This window comes from Somniosus microcephalus, chromosome 5 (genome assembly GCF_052327205.1).
Source record: "Somniosus microcephalus isolate GS21.2 chromosome 5, FLI_Smic_1.0, whole genome shotgun sequence".
Taxonomy (NCBI): Eukaryota; Metazoa; Chordata; class Chondrichthyes; order Squaliformes; family Somniosidae; genus Somniosus; species Somniosus microcephalus.
The window spans coordinates 220868748-220884077 of NC_140991.1; the positions used below are offsets into that span (position 1 = coordinate 220868748).

The 15330-nt window shown below is 48.0% G+C and overlaps 2 pseudogenes; one reads left to right on the forward strand and one right to left on the reverse strand.

The window, feature by feature from the left end:
* The first annotated feature begins 3141 nt into the window (after positions 1-3141).
* On the forward strand, positions 3142-3762 carry LOC147117589 (uncharacterized; annotated as a pseudogene).
* A 47-nt stretch (positions 3763-3809) lies between these two features.
* The window catches only part of LOC147117590 (uncharacterized), a 72119-nt pseudogene continuing 60598 nt past the window's right edge, over positions 3810-15330 (reverse strand).

A 15330-nucleotide genomic window follows, 5' to 3' on the forward strand; every position in this document is an offset into this window, starting at 1 on the left:
ATTTCACTCGCTGCTGAAATCATGCCAACAAAACTGAGTGTTGTATGACATGTGGATTGCTGATATTTAATTCCGTCACCAGGTAGCTGGGAGGTCCCAATCTCCCCATATCCGCTGCTCAGCGACGTCAAAACACCACTGATCTTTAGCACTACCTCCTCTGCAGTTGTTAACTGGGAATTATGTGGAGGACCACCTCTGGTTCTCTCCTTCTCCCTTGTGTTCTGCGCTCTCTTCTGCAACGAGGGAAAGAACAGACCTCTGAGTGAATGTAACGGCATTTGTTCACCCGATGGATGCAGTGCATTTGCTGAGGGTTACTATCTGGGAGAGGCATCAAATTGCATAAGGATCAGGGTGAGTGGCAGTGGTGGATGGATAGATGGGGATGTAAGGAAATGCATAGAAGGAGAACGATGGGTACGCCTTTTTTTTATCATTCACGGGATGTAGACGTCGCTGACAAGACCAGCATTCATTGTCCATCCCTAATTGCGCTTGGGAAGGTGGTGGTTAGCCGCCTTCTTGAACTGCTGCAGTCCGTGTGGTGAAGGTACAAAGACAGTGCTGTTAGGTAGTGATTTCCAGGATTTTGACTCAGCGACGATGAAGGAACGGTGATATATTTCCACATCAGGATGGATTGTGACTTGGAGGGGATCTTGGAGGTTCCCATGTGCCTGCTGCCCTTGTCCTTTTAGGTGGTAGCGATTGTGGGTTTGGGAGGTGCTGCAAGGTAAGTAGGTGTGAAGAGTGATGTGATGGAGTAGGCTTTGAAAAGACAGAGTGAGGTGTTGGGGGGGGGGTAATGTTCACAACAGGAGGTAAATGAATCTGCAACTAAATTGAGACGCAGCTGTGGAGCGTCCTGAATCCATTCTGAGACTCCTAACTCCTCCAAATTCCATCTTTGGATTGGCCCTTTAAATACTCCAGTTGAGCATCATCATGCGGGTCCACATCACTCCCGCTGCCATGCATTCGACACCAAACCAGGGAGTTCTACTCTAATGAGGTGGCTGTGTTAAAATGCCACAGACGTGCTAAAAGTTCTTATGGGTTTCCCTGGAAGCACTGGAAATAACTGGGACAGCAAGAGCTAGCAGCATTGGAGGCGGTGAGGCTGGCAGCTTCTCTGAGCATGGTGACTGCTTCTTACTTGTATCCCTTCATGTAGCATAAGCAATTGAACCTTCACCCAACCTCAAAACCTCAACCAATATCGTCAAGCCTTTCATGTGCTACTGTCCAGCCACTTATTGCCACCCTAACTCTTTTCCCTTTCCTCTTTTCTCCTGGTCCTTCTCAGCAGCAAGAACCTCCTAAAGAAGACAACTTGAAGGAGGACAGCCCTCCTGAGGAAGCACCATCAGGCGCTCCATCCCACCCAAGCACCAGAGCAGAGATTGGCACCTTGGGTGGGATAGACAGAGAGCTAGAGGGGCCTGCACCTGGTGAAACACATAGGGCTGAATTTTAATGGGGAAGGTGGGTTGGGGCGGGGTCCTCCGAGGCGGGCGGAAAACCCGGGAGAACGGGTTTCCCGCCGTCCTGCCGACTTTAACGTCAGAGCTTGATTTGCATGCGAGGCCTCTGTTTCCCACCTGGAGGCAGCCAGATTTAGAGGCTGGCTGGCTCCGGGCAGGTAGGCCCGTGGCACTTACCTCCTGGATGCAGCAGTCCTTGCCTAGCAATAACTGCCGGGTTTTACAAGGTGTGTACCAGCTACAGTTAAACACCATGGCAGTGATTTTATCAATGGAGACAGGTTGAGTGCGGGTCAGCTGGTTTCCGGCTTCCAGTCCCGTCCCCAGCTGCTTCCGCTCCACAGTTGTGATTTTGCCTTTATTGACCTTGTTAAGCCCGCCCTGCGGGCTTGCCGGCCAAGTAACAGAAAGCAGGTCAGATGACGTCATTTGATGACGCGTCATCTGCCGGTTTCCTTAAAGGGACCACACACAATTTTATTATGACAGATGATTTCTCAGTGTTTGACAGCATTGAGGTGCTGAAAACACTGACAATCACTGCACAAAGGTGAACTCTTGCACCCAGGCTCTCCAATGACTCCCTCCATAGGTTGGAATAGATGGCAGCTGCAGTTGAGGTGACAGAAGCGATCTGTCACTAGTGAGAGAGGTTCTCCCAATGAGGTGGCATTGGACATGGATTAAAAAACTTGTAAGCTAAAGAAATCTGTAAATGTATTAAAAATGCAGTACCCAACATTTTGTTTCCTCTGAGACTCACCGTGTGCAACATTGGATCCTTCACACCACTTCTGCAGCTGTCATCAATCCAGAAACATTACAGCAGACTCACAACGTGCCACACTTACCTGGTGTGGTGTCTGGACATCGGGAACCCTGAGCCAGAAGTGGCAAAATCCAAAAATTGGCTAACAACTACTGGCAAGTACCTGTTAATAGGCAGGTAATTGCCTTTAATCCGCTTCCCACCGCTAGGTGTCAGGTCTATTCGCAGATCGGGGACCCGACACTTGGGAAAGCTGTTTGGAGGCGGGTTGATAGCGGGATTGGAATCCACCATCAATCAAAATGAATTTAACCTACGACCTGCCTCCAAATCTGCCCTCTGAGCGCCGGCAAAATCGCAGCCAAAATGTAGGTTCAAGAAGCTTCCAGCCCTATTGTAATATTTAAATTGACATCCCGTGTCCTGGCAGCAGGTTGGCTGCCGACCTCCATCTCGCCTCCGTTAAAACCGGAAGTGGGTGGGTCAGAGGCGGGTTTAGGTCGTGATTCCAATTTTAACACGTTACCTACTCCCCCTGTCCCCACTCCGAACCCACCCGTTTTTTTTAGGTTAAAATTCCCCCCATAGTACAGGTGAGCAGGAGCAGGTTATACAAACATAGAAACATAGAAGATAGGAGCAGGAGTAGGCCATTCGGCCCCTTGAGCCTGCTCCGCCATTCAATGAGATCATGGCTGATCATCCAAATTCAGTACCCTGTCCCTGCCTTCTCCCCATATCCCTTGATCCCTTTAGCCTTAAGAGATATATCCAACTCCTTCTTGAATATATTTAATGAACTGGCCTCCACCGCCATCTGTGGCAGAGAATTCCACAGGTTCACCACTCTCTGGGTGGCAGGGACAGACCAGGGGATGACTTTTGATGTCCATTCCAAGCTCTGCTGAGTGGAAAAGAGATGCAGACCTCCAGGGTCCAGCCATGAAAAGAAAAATGCTTGAGGCAGACCAGCGATTATATGAGGTATTGAGAGACTATGAACATCATATCTGAAAGTAAGTCTACTTCCAGCATGTGTGGAGTTCTGACACATGGCATTTCCACACTACAATCTACCTTGGAGCCTGTGGCTACAAGGGGCACTGCAGCTGGGGCCTCGCAGCGTGCATCACCACCTTTTGCTGCTTTGATGGAAGCTCAGACAGCTGCCAACCAGACTCTGGGCTCCAATGTCTGCTCCACCTTGGAGGGACGAGTGTACCAGATGGATAGACTGGTGGACTGCATGAGCAGTGACTTTCAAGGCATAACTTATCTCCTACAGTCTGGTCTCCCTCAGATCAGTGGAAGTAATGAGCTCCGTCCTCATGGAAGTGACAGTGGTGCTGTGGAACAGGCAAGCCTTGACCTCTCTCAGAATGACAGCATGTCTGCTCCCTCACCACCCCCTCAACCAATACCTGCCATGGTGCCTGAAAGCCAGCTGGGTCAGACTGCCCTGGAGCACCTGAGGAGCTACAGTCTGCAGCCGTACCCTTACTCTAAGAGGTCATCAGCCACGATGACCCTGGAGGTCCGCATCTCTTTTCCACTCAGCAGAGCTTGGAATGGACATCAAAAGTAATCTCCTGGACTGTCCCAAAGTGCATAACCTCCTGTGAAAAAAGGAATGAAGTTCATAATTTATTTTGGAATAATCTGCTATTTATTGTTACAGTCCATTAAGGATATTTTAATGAGCTTTTAGAGAAAGACTCAACAGTTTTCCACTGTGAGAAATGAAAATGACCAGGTAAAAGAACACCCGCCTAGCTGGAAATAATTCAATAAAACAGTAGCTAAACTTTTTTGGCAGAGTATCTGTTTGACATGAATTTTGTTGTGATTATAACATTACTGGATCAGTATTGTTGTTGGTGGTATAGAGCTGCCTGGGAGTGCAGGTTCCACCAGAGAATATTTATCCATTTTGCCAACTACCTTGGGCTTTTAAACAGTTTTCTGTGCTTGCTATATTTTAATCAAATGAGCAGTAAACTGCTTTAAAACCCAGTACATTGCTCAGCCATGCATTTCATACTCACTCATGGGAATTGAAAATTTCAAAGTTTGTTTTCAATAAAGCAATACAGTTCCAAATAAAACTAGAACTAACCAAGAAATTAATTTAAATAATTTTTTTTGATACAAACTAAACAAGCATATAATGTACATACTTTGATTCAGCCACGAAATTCACCCCTGTAGCGTTAGTAGTTCTTTTTTTTTTAAATGGCGTCCACCCACTTCCGGCGCACCATCTTGGTGAGGGCAATAGCATGAGCGATTCGCGCGTGCGCCGGCAGTAGGCAGATCGTGACGCTGGTTTGACGCACGACCACTGTTCCCTTTAAGCTGAGCAGCCGCACAGTGCACTGCAGCTCCCGCGCAGCCGGCTCACCAGCTTTTAAATAGGAAAAACCACGCATGCGCAGTATTTTGAATGGGCCGCGCAGCCCCTTAAAGGGGTGACATACCCAAAAAAACTTTAAAGGGAACATTGCGCACAACCTGCCATTTTCGACGTCACCACTCCATTCAACGCCCTTTCCTAAACACGCACAGCTGAATGTGCATTCAGCTGTATGAGGGACGCTCCCACCAGCGCTCTTAAAGGGATACATCCAACTTGCAGGAAAGTTGCTTATTGCTTTTATACTAGCTCTTGCAGAGTTTGTAGGAGTACTGGGTTGCTGTAAGAGATTTCAAAAGTAGTTAAAGTGTGCAGAGAGTGCTGCTGAACGTTGGGAAGGCGTTGGCTGCTCCTGGAAGGCCTCTGAGTTCACCACTTGCTCACAGTCATGGGGCTGTACTTGCAGTCCCCCTTGCGCTGCAGCATGACAGGGAGATGGAGCAGAGCCAGCAAAGAAGACAAACTGCTTGCAGAGGGAGGGGGAGGGGGGCTCTCAGCAGGAGGCCTTGCCCACCTAGGGTTTTCAGGGAGCACTTCTCCTACCTGCCACTCAGCCAGGAGCAATGAGTTTGTTGGCTCCGCTTCACCAAGCAGATGGTCACAGAACTCTGCCACCTCTTGGAACCAGACCTGCAGCCTCAGAGCAGGGTGACCACGGCTCTCCCAGTGGCCCTTAATGTGACTGTGGCCCTGAATGTTTTGCCAGTGGACCTTCCAGGCTGGAACAGTTGGCATAGCAAACATCTTGCAGTTCGTCGTCCATCGCTGCATCCGGGAGGTCACAGTGGCTTTGTATGCTAGGGGAGGGGACTTCATTGTCTTCTCTCTAAACAGAGAGAAGCAGGAGGACTGCAAATGTAGCTTTGCCAGGATATTGGGCTTCCCCATAGTGCAGGGTGCCATCAACTGCACACACGTGGCTTTGCGAGCGCCACATCTCAATGGTGAGATGTTCCATTACTGCAAAGGCTTTCACTCACTTAATGTACAGTTAGTATGCAACCACGCCTAGCACATCATGCTGGTGAATGCCCACTAACCTGGCAGCAGTCATGATGCCTTCATCCTGCACCAGTGCGCTATGCCAGTAATCTTACAGCCACCACATTAAACACAAGGGTGGCTACTCAGTAATAAGGGCTATCCGCTCTACACCTGGCTGATGACTCCCCTTCGCAACCCCACCACTCGTGGCCAGCACTCATATAATGAGAGCCATGCTGCCACGAGAAACATCATCAAGCAGACCATTGTGGTACTGAAGCAACAGTTCCGCTCCCTTGACCGCTCGGGAGGAGCCCTCCAGTACTTGCCAGATTGGGTGTCCCAATTTGTGGTGGTCAGCCGCATCCTGCACAATTTGGCCATCATGAGGGCCCAGCCCTTGCCATCATGGGTTCCGCAATCACCTCCGGAGGAGGAGAAGGAGGAAGAGGAGGAGGAAGAGGAAAGGTAGAGGCAGCCTGCACATCTACGATCCAGATGCTCTGTCCGTGAGCGCATCATCATACTCCGGTTCCCCTGAATGGAACCTCTGATCTCCAATGCTCAACATTTCCCCACCTTATCATCCCTCTGTCACGGAACATCACAGTGTACTCTTGGCCACAATGCTGAAATGAAAGCCACCACGAAACAAACATTCAAAACCACATTTATAAATCAATCAATCCAATACGACATAACAAAGTCAATTAATCACCCTTGTGCATTCCCTTAGTGCCTGTCTTTCATGTACCTTTGCCTGTCCTAGTGCTCCTATGAAGTGCTACCCCAGTGGCTGCAGCATGGCTAGTGGAAGGCTCCTGACATTCAGTGGGGGAGACTGCAGATGGCCTTGGAGGACAACTTCGAGCAGCTCTGGGCCTAGAAGGCTCAGCTGTAGACTGCACCACTTCAGCATAGAGTGGCAGCAGTCTGGACTGGCTGGCTGACAGGCAATAGCAAGGGCACTGGCAGAGTGGCAGTGGTGGGAGTAGGAATGCTGCCATTCTGAGAGAGTACAGCAGGTTCGTGCTCCACGGAGCCACTGTCACTCCCCCGGGGTGGTGCCTCAGCAATCCTAGTCATCTGTTAGAGGACAGATTGCTGGACTGCTGTGACACTCTGCAAGCCCCTTTGGACACTGGTATCTGCAGCCATGATGGCAGCAGTCCGAGCTTGCATGGCAGCAAGCTGAGACATCGGCCATCAGACCCTGCATCATGGTTGGGTCCACAAATGCGTGAATGGAGTTGCCCATCATTTCCATCCTGGCAATCATGGGCTCCAAGCTCTGTGCAAAGTCCTGTGCAAAGTTGGTGCCAGACTCCTCCATGCTCCTTGACAGTGTCAACAGGCTCTCTGGCCTGCCACTGCACCAAGCATTTCTGTGTGCATGCCCACCACCCTTCTTCTGTAGGCTGCCCCATTGATGCCCTCATCTAAGTCCTCTGCAGAGAACACATGTGTGACCTTGCCCTCCGGGGAGCTGGCACCTGCACTACCCTTTTCCCCTACCCTGGCTGCAGGCCACTCGTGCCCGGTGTCTCATCACGTGCGGATCCTGCCTCTATACTACCCTCGAAAGTACACGCAATGCCAGTTTCTGAGCTGGTGTCCGCGAGTGTCAGATCGAGTGATGGTGTCTCTTTTTCTCCATCACTCTCCGCTTGCTCTTCTTGCACTGGCTGGCCAAGTTGGAGTTCTTGTATATCTGAAAGGAGAAAGGCACAAAGGAAGGGTTGTGGTGAGGAGATGGGAAGAAAGCAAGATGTGCATGCTTACATCATCAGCAGCTTGTAAATGTGAAGAGATTGTGGGATGAGGGGGAAGTGGCATGAAAAAAGGAGGATTAGTTATGTGGATACCCTCATCTTCAATCCCTTCAGCGCCACCAGTGGCCACGGCCTCAGCAATGGCCCCTCCCATAATGGCCACCACTGTCTCCACCATGGCGGTTAAAACATGCAGACGCGCCTCACCCCCCCCTATTAATTCCTGCTGCCTTCTGTTGTGTGCCACCTTCTCCTGCAAGAAAAAGGGAAGTGTGTCAGTGAGTGTTGTGCAATGTGTTTGGGTGATGGGCCTATCATGATTGAATAGCTGGCAGTGTGTACAAGCTGTGAGATGTGGGTGTGAGATTTGCAGCAGTGGCAAGTCTGTGAAGATGAGGTGAAGCTATGAATATAAGGTATGAACCGTGATTGATAGAGATTGTTGGTAGGTGAGTGATGGGGGTGTGGTGCAATAAGCAGTGTGTGAGGCTCGTGGTGCAGTTGGTGGGAGACAGCTTTTGAAGCTGCATTCACTGACCTTGTCTGCGCGTTGTGAGGTCATTGAACTTCTTTCAGCACTGGATCCAGGTCCTCGGCGCAAGACTGCTGGCAGTGACTGCTTCAGCTATCTGCTCCCACTGCCTTCTGACTGTGTGTCCAGAGGGCCTCCAGGCCCCCTGCGGGTAGAGGACCTGTCTCATCCTTTGCTTGTTTCTCACTCTCCAGTTCTAGTTTTTTGACTAGTTAGGTGGCTCCAAGGCTATTTGAGAGGCACACAATGATCAATATTGCAGGTGAATCCTGATTGGCTAGGTTTCTGATCTAAGGCTAATGAATACTATTCAATGAGCCCACCCCTGGACTGTTTAATTATTTAACATTTTTGCCCATTCCCATTAATTATTTTAAAAAAGTGACTAATCCTCTCCCCCGCCACCCCCAACCTCCACCTACCACCGCCCCCCCCCCACCGCACTTCTGAAAGCAGAAAATATAGTCCAGATTAATAACTACAGGCATAAAAAATGTGATCTTGACATTCGATTAGATGAAGAAGTAACAGGATATTTGTATAATGCCATTTGTTGTGTTACAGTAACTGTCACACAATAATGTGCTACTTACTTGTTAACTGTGCTATTTTGCTGTGTGGAAGATAATTGTAGTGTTTGCCAACATAACAACAATGACTGCACTTCAAAATAATTTGTTGTATGTGAAACGCTTTAGTATTCTTCAGAGGGTCATAATAAGGCATTACATAAATACCAGGGCCCCAATATATACTAGAATGGGTTTTTTGAGTGGGGAGGAAGAGTTTTGGTCGACAATGTGCAGTTTTAATATCACAGCGTGCGTCTTTTTCCAGCTGGTTCCCCACCCGGAAGCCAGCCTGGTTGAAAGACTTGGCTCCCTATCGCAGGCCAGGAGCAGGTAGGAAGCCTGCTGCTGGGTTAATGTTTAATGGGGGGGTTTGGGATCTTGGTGGGGGTGGGCAGGAGGAGGTGGTCACTGATCCTGGAGGGGGTCCAATCTCCAATCCCGGGGTGGGGTTGAAATCTGACCTCCGATCCTGGGGTGGGGGCGTGTCGGATAGCAGACAGGGAAGAAGCTAAACTTGGTGGGCTGGGAGGAAGCATCCTGGTCCACAAGCAGTGCTGTAAAGGCACTTAACATTTCCACAAAACTGTCTTCGCCTCCCTTTAGCTTCCGGGTTTCCTGAGGCCCAGAAAACCCGGCCGACCAGGGTTCAACCTGGAAGATAGGTTAAATCTGAGGCACGCAACCACATTATAATATTTAAATGACCAGCCCGCCTCCTGGAAGCAGGTTGCTTGCCCGCACCCCCACCCCCGCCCCACCGTCGTTAAAACTGGAAGTGGGCAGGTTGGAGGTGGGTTTGAGCTTTTTAAAATTTTCACATCTCACATGACCCAAATCCACCCGTTTTTGGGGGTTAAAATTCCCCACAAGGTCTTTTTCTTTCTTTAACTGGTTAAAAAAATGAACCGTTTTTGTAAGGATACCATTTCGCTCCTTGTATTTAATGACAAAAGAGGATGGCTAGTACGGAACTGTATAAGAATATTTTTATCTGAGAACAAATAATTAATACAACAGCAGCTTGAGGATTTTGGAATTTACTTACCAAATGTACAAATTGAGCTTTGCAGATATTGTTAGCAATTTAAGTGCTGAAACTGACACTATAAGGGTTTGTTCAATTTTGTACTGAATTTTCAGCTGCTCCAGATTAAATAAGTGAAAGTTGGGAGCAAAAGCTATTCTGAGATGCATGAGATAAACTGTACTATACAGCCAGGCAGAGAACCAGAAGTGATTCAAACACCATGTACTGAGTAAATGGTGGGGATTTGTTTGCTGTACTCATACTGTGGAGTAAAAAATGTATACCTCCTGCTGCTAGTTCTAAATTGGTTCCAAATCAACATGATTTCCCATTGGTTTGTATGTATAGCGATGCTTGAATCATTTTTTTTTCGCTGCTCTGCTTTACTGTACAGCACAGCCTAGGAACATGCATTTCACGTTAACTTTAAAACTTTTTTATTGACAAACAAGCATGAAGGGCCTAGGTCCAGATTGGAGAACACCAACACTAAGGTTTAAAAGTAGGAAAGAAGATAAGACAAATAAGTATTAGTTAAATTATACCAAATTTGGCTTTCAAAGCCTGAAGACTGTAGCAGAAAGGAAAGACGAAGAAAGATATATTTTGGCCAAAGGGTGAAAACAGACACTAAATGGGTGCAGTGCTAATAAGTCTAGCCTGTTTGAAAGTCTGGATTTAGCACAGAATTTTGGTCCTAATTGCTGATTATCATAATTTGAACTTGCCTGGAGGTGCTGACCAGAAACCTGCAGGTTTAGCACTCAAGTTCTGATTAGACACAATTTTCATGGAGCAGTAGTTGTGGGCTCCTCACACCCATTTCCACTGAAGGTGTGGAGTGCGCTGGCTGGCACACAGTGGCACGTTGCAGAATGGCTCAGGGACTGAGATGAGAGGGCGCACAAGTTTTCGGATACGGTACTGGAGGTCCTGGTGGAGGAGGTCCAAAGGAGGAGGGATTTCCTGTAACCGGGTGGGAGTCGGGTGCGGGGAAGAACTCCACCTTGCTCTCCTGTCCCTCTCTCCTGCAGTAGCTGGTGCTGCTCTGCCTGGCATCATGTCCTCTTCCTATTCCTTCTCCAGGCCAAGGGGGACCCCTAGCAAGATGCCCATGACCAAGCACTCCCTTTCTCCTGTTCTCATATAAGTTGTCCAATAAGATGGAGTAGCACAGCACTTAGGCCACAAAATTTGTGTCCGAAGCGCCCGTTCTTTAGGTGCTATGAGTGCTGTTTAGGTTCCAAAATGGTGTCCGCGTTGCGCACACACACTTCTGGTGTGGCATCTTGGTGAGGGCATTAGCACGTGTGCTGGGAGTGTCCACCGGAACATAAGAACATAAGAACATAAGAAATAGGAGCAGGAGTAGGCCATTCGACCCCTCGAGCTTGCTCTGCCATTCAATAAGATCATGGCTGATCTGATCTTGGTCTCAACTTCACTTCCCTGCCCACTCCCCATAACCCTTGATTCTCCTGTTTTCCAAAAATCTGACTTTCTCCGCCTTGAATATATTCAATGACCCAGCCTCCACCGCTCTCTGGGGTAGAGAATTCCAAAGATTCACGATTCTCTGAGAGAAGAAATTCCTCCTCATCTCCATTTTAAATGGGTGCCCCCTTATTCTGAAACTATGCCCCCAAGTTCTAGAAACCCCCACGAAGGGAAACATCCTCTCTGCATCTACCCTGTAAACCCCCCTCAGAATCTTATGGGCTAAAAATTGAGTAGCGCCCCAATTGAGGCGCTAACTTCGCCGGGCCGGAAAAATTAGCGCCCCCGTGCCGGAAATTGAGTGGTTGCGCCCCAAGAGGGAAGCAGGGCGCTACTGGAAGCGCCCCGCCTCCCTCTTGGGGTGCTGCGAGTGAATATCGTGGCGCTATGTGCCGCAGCACCACATGCTGCGGCACGTCGCACCGCGGTATTGCAGGCCTTCCTCCCCTTCTTAAAGGGGAGGGGCCTTGTGCAGCGTGACCTGAGGGCCCAGCTGGGCCCCTGGGGATCGGGAGTGCAGGCAAAAGAGCCCGGCACCCAAGAGAAGTGCCAGGCTCTTGGAGTGCAGCCGGCACTCCGCGGGGGGGGGGCGGGTGGTTCAGGAGGCCGGGGACGGGAGCGCAGGCACGTGCTGGCAGGCGACCAGCAACAAAAATGGCTGCCCCGCACCTCGCCTTTAAATTGCGCCTCCCCGGCCGCAGGTACGCCCCCCCTGACCCTGTCGGACATAGCATCCGGCGGTAAATCAGGGGGCGCTCCCGAAGATCGTGGCCGGGGCATGAGCGGGGCGCTGCGCACACCAATGACGTCAGTGCAACCACTAACCTGCCGCTGAATTTTGCGGGAGGCATGGGCAGTGCCGCGCCCGGGCGCTAGTTGGTTTGCGCCCCACTTAGTGCCCTCTTAAGGCGCTAATGGGTGGTGCTACCAACTGAATTTTCCCCCCTGTATGTTTCAATAAGATCACCTCTCATTCTTCTAAACTCCAATGAGTATAGGCCCAACCTGCTCAACCTTTCCTCATAAGACAACCCCTTCAACTCAGGAATCAACCAAGTGAACCTTCTCTGAACTGCCTCGAATGCAAGTATATCCTTCCTTAAATAAGGAGACCAAAACTGTACGCAGTACTCCAGGTGTGGTCTCACCAATGCCCTGTACAGTTGTAGCAAGACTTCCCTACTTTTATACTCCATCCCCCTTGCAATTAAAGCCAATATTCTATTTGCCTTCCTAATTGCTCGCTGTACCTGCATGCTAACATTTTGTGTTTCATGTACGAGGACACCCAGATCCCTCTGTACCGCAGCATTCTGTAGTCTCTCTCCATTTAAATAATATTTTGCTTTTTTATTCTTCCTGCCAAAGTGGATAACCTCACATTTTCCCACATTATACTCCATCTGCCAAATTTTGCCCATCTATATCATGCCCATCACTTAACCTATCTATATCCCTTTGCAGACTCTGTGTCCTCCTCACAACTTGCTTTCCCACCTATCTTTGTATCATAAGCAAATTTGGCTACAGTACGCTCGATTCCTTCATCCAAGTCATTAATACTGATTGTAAATAGTTGAAGCCCCAGCACTGATCCCTGTGGCACCCCACTAGTTACAGTTTGCCAACCTGAAAATGACGCATTTATTCCGACTCTCTGTTTTCTGTCAGTTAGCCAATCCTCTATCCAGTCTAATATATTACCCCTAACACTGTAAGCTCTTATCTTGTGCAGTAATCTTTTATGCGTCACCTTATCGATTGCCTTCTGGAAATCCAAATACACTACATCTACTGGTTCTCCCTTATCCACCCTGCTCGTTACATCCTCAAAGAACTCTAGTAAATTTGTCAAACATGATTTCCCTTTCATAAAACCATGTTGAGATTGTATTATGATTTTCTAAATGTCCTGCTATTACTTCCTTAATAATGGATTCCAGCATTTTCCCAATGACAGATGTTAGGCTAACTGGCCTATAGTTTCCTGCTTTCTGTCTCCCCCCTTTCTTGAATAGGGGAGTTACATTTGCGGTTTTCCAATCCGTTGGGACCTCACCAGAATCCAGGGAATTTTGGTAGATTACAACCAACGCATCCACTATCTCTGCAGCCACTTCTTTTAAAACTCTAGGATGCAAGCCATCAGGTCCAGGGGACTTGTCAGTCTTTAGTCCCATTAGTTTGCCAAGTACTTTTTCTCTAGTGATAGTGATTGTTTTAAGTTCCTCCCTCCCTATAGTCCTTTGATTATTAATTATTATTGGAATGCTTTTAGTGTCTTCTACCGTGAAGACTGATACAATATTGGCCCAGAAATTCGGGTCTCCACGGGTGAGTACACATGGGGTACTCACCCATCGGGCCAACGGAAGTGCCGGTTTCGTGCATGTACTGTGCATGTGCGGGAAACCGGAACTTCTGTTCCCTTAAAGGAAGGGGTTCACAGGTCGAACGCGTACGCCGGAGAGGCAGTGCGTGCGCATGGAACTTACGCTTTTTTTGCAGGTTTCTCCGGGAAGGTGAGTCTCCAGGAATTACACATGTAAAAAGCAGGTGCAAGGCCTGCTTTTAACAAGGTAAGTGGTGAATTAATTAAAATTAAAACATTTTTTCCACAGGTTTATTATTTTTAAATACTTTAAAAAAAGGTAAGTTCATTTTTAGCCCCGTTAGAAAATGTAATTAATTTTTTCAAAAATTTAAATTATTGTTTAAAATAGTTATTTTATGTAATATATTGTTATTTTAAAAATGTGATTTAAAAAAAAAATTATTTGAAGTTTTAGTGATGTTTTGGGGCTTATAGTATTTATAGTTTTGACAGCTCTTCCTGTCAATTTTATGAATGGGCATTTCCCTGCTCTCCATGGCCCACGTGATCTCAGGGGACGCTTCGAACTAACTGCGCCCCTGGGATACGCAAACACTGCGCGCCGGCAGTTGGAGGAGGCCCATGATCGGAATCCCACGCGGGCCCACAGCTCAATGGCCGGCGCGCTAGGTAAGTGCAGGTCGGAGGCTTGCACCTGCGGGAAGCCTCCGACCCGAATTTCTGGGCCAATGGGCCAGAAATTCGCGGCCAGAAGCGTGAGTACGGTCGGGGTACTCACACATCTGGCCGTTGGAAATGCCGGCGTTCAGCAGGAACAGCGCATGCGGGGAACGCCGGCATTTCCAGACCCGAGGTCTATTCACAGCGTGTGCGACTGCACAGGCAGTGCTTGCGCAGTGAACTTTGTGGATTTCAATGATGGATTCAGTGAGGGTAAGTCCTTAGAAGTTACACTTGAAAAAAGCAAGTGTAAAGTTGTTCATTGGCTGCGGAGGAAGATATATTTTATCGTGGAGCTTCTGAAATGCAATATTTTTGTTTGGGAAAGGGAGGGAAGTTATTTTAAGAAATTTTAAGTAAGTTTTAAAGTTAAAAGTTTTTTTTTTTTAAAAAGGGTTTTCAGAACGGTAGGTAGAAGGAGCAATTGTGGCTGTGTGAATGGAATGTGAGAATGAGTTATGTATGTATGTCCACATATATTCCTTTACGTATATGTATGTATGTTTTATATTCCTTTACTAATGTGTATGAATGTATGTTTTTAATTATGATTTTCCAATAAGTTACTTTCTCTGAAAGTCATAATTAAATAATACATTCATACACATAAGTAAAGGAATATATACATAACACGCAAAGGAATATATACAGACATACATACTTTCAGAAGCTCCACGATAATAAATATCTTCCTCCGCAGCCTCTGGAGCAACTGTACCCATGCTTTTTTCATGTGTAAGTTGTAATGACTTGACCTCACTGAAAGCATTAATGAAAGCGGCGAATTATACTGCGCACGCGCTGCCTGTGCAGTCGCACGCGTTCTGCCTCTGAACCCCTTTGTTCAGAGGACAGGAAATGCCGGTTTTCCCCACATGCACTGTGCATGCTGAAAACCGGCATTTCATCCAGCCAGATGCGTAAGTACCCCAACCGTACTCGCACATTTGGAAGGGAATTACTGGGCCAACATTTTACATGTCAATAAAATGAAAAATTTAACAATTGCACGACTTGCCCCCTCGCATCTGCGACTGAGGGTCCAAGGAGGTGCATTGCGCAAGAGGTCATCATCGTACGTATCCTCACACTGTTCCCTTTGGGGAACTGTATGAAGTGGTGGAAGGATTTATGGCCGTGATTAACGCTCATTCCATGACCGTAACCATCTTTGAACCAGCCATTAGGGTGGTTAGTCCTATGGCGGGAGGGTTTTACGGGC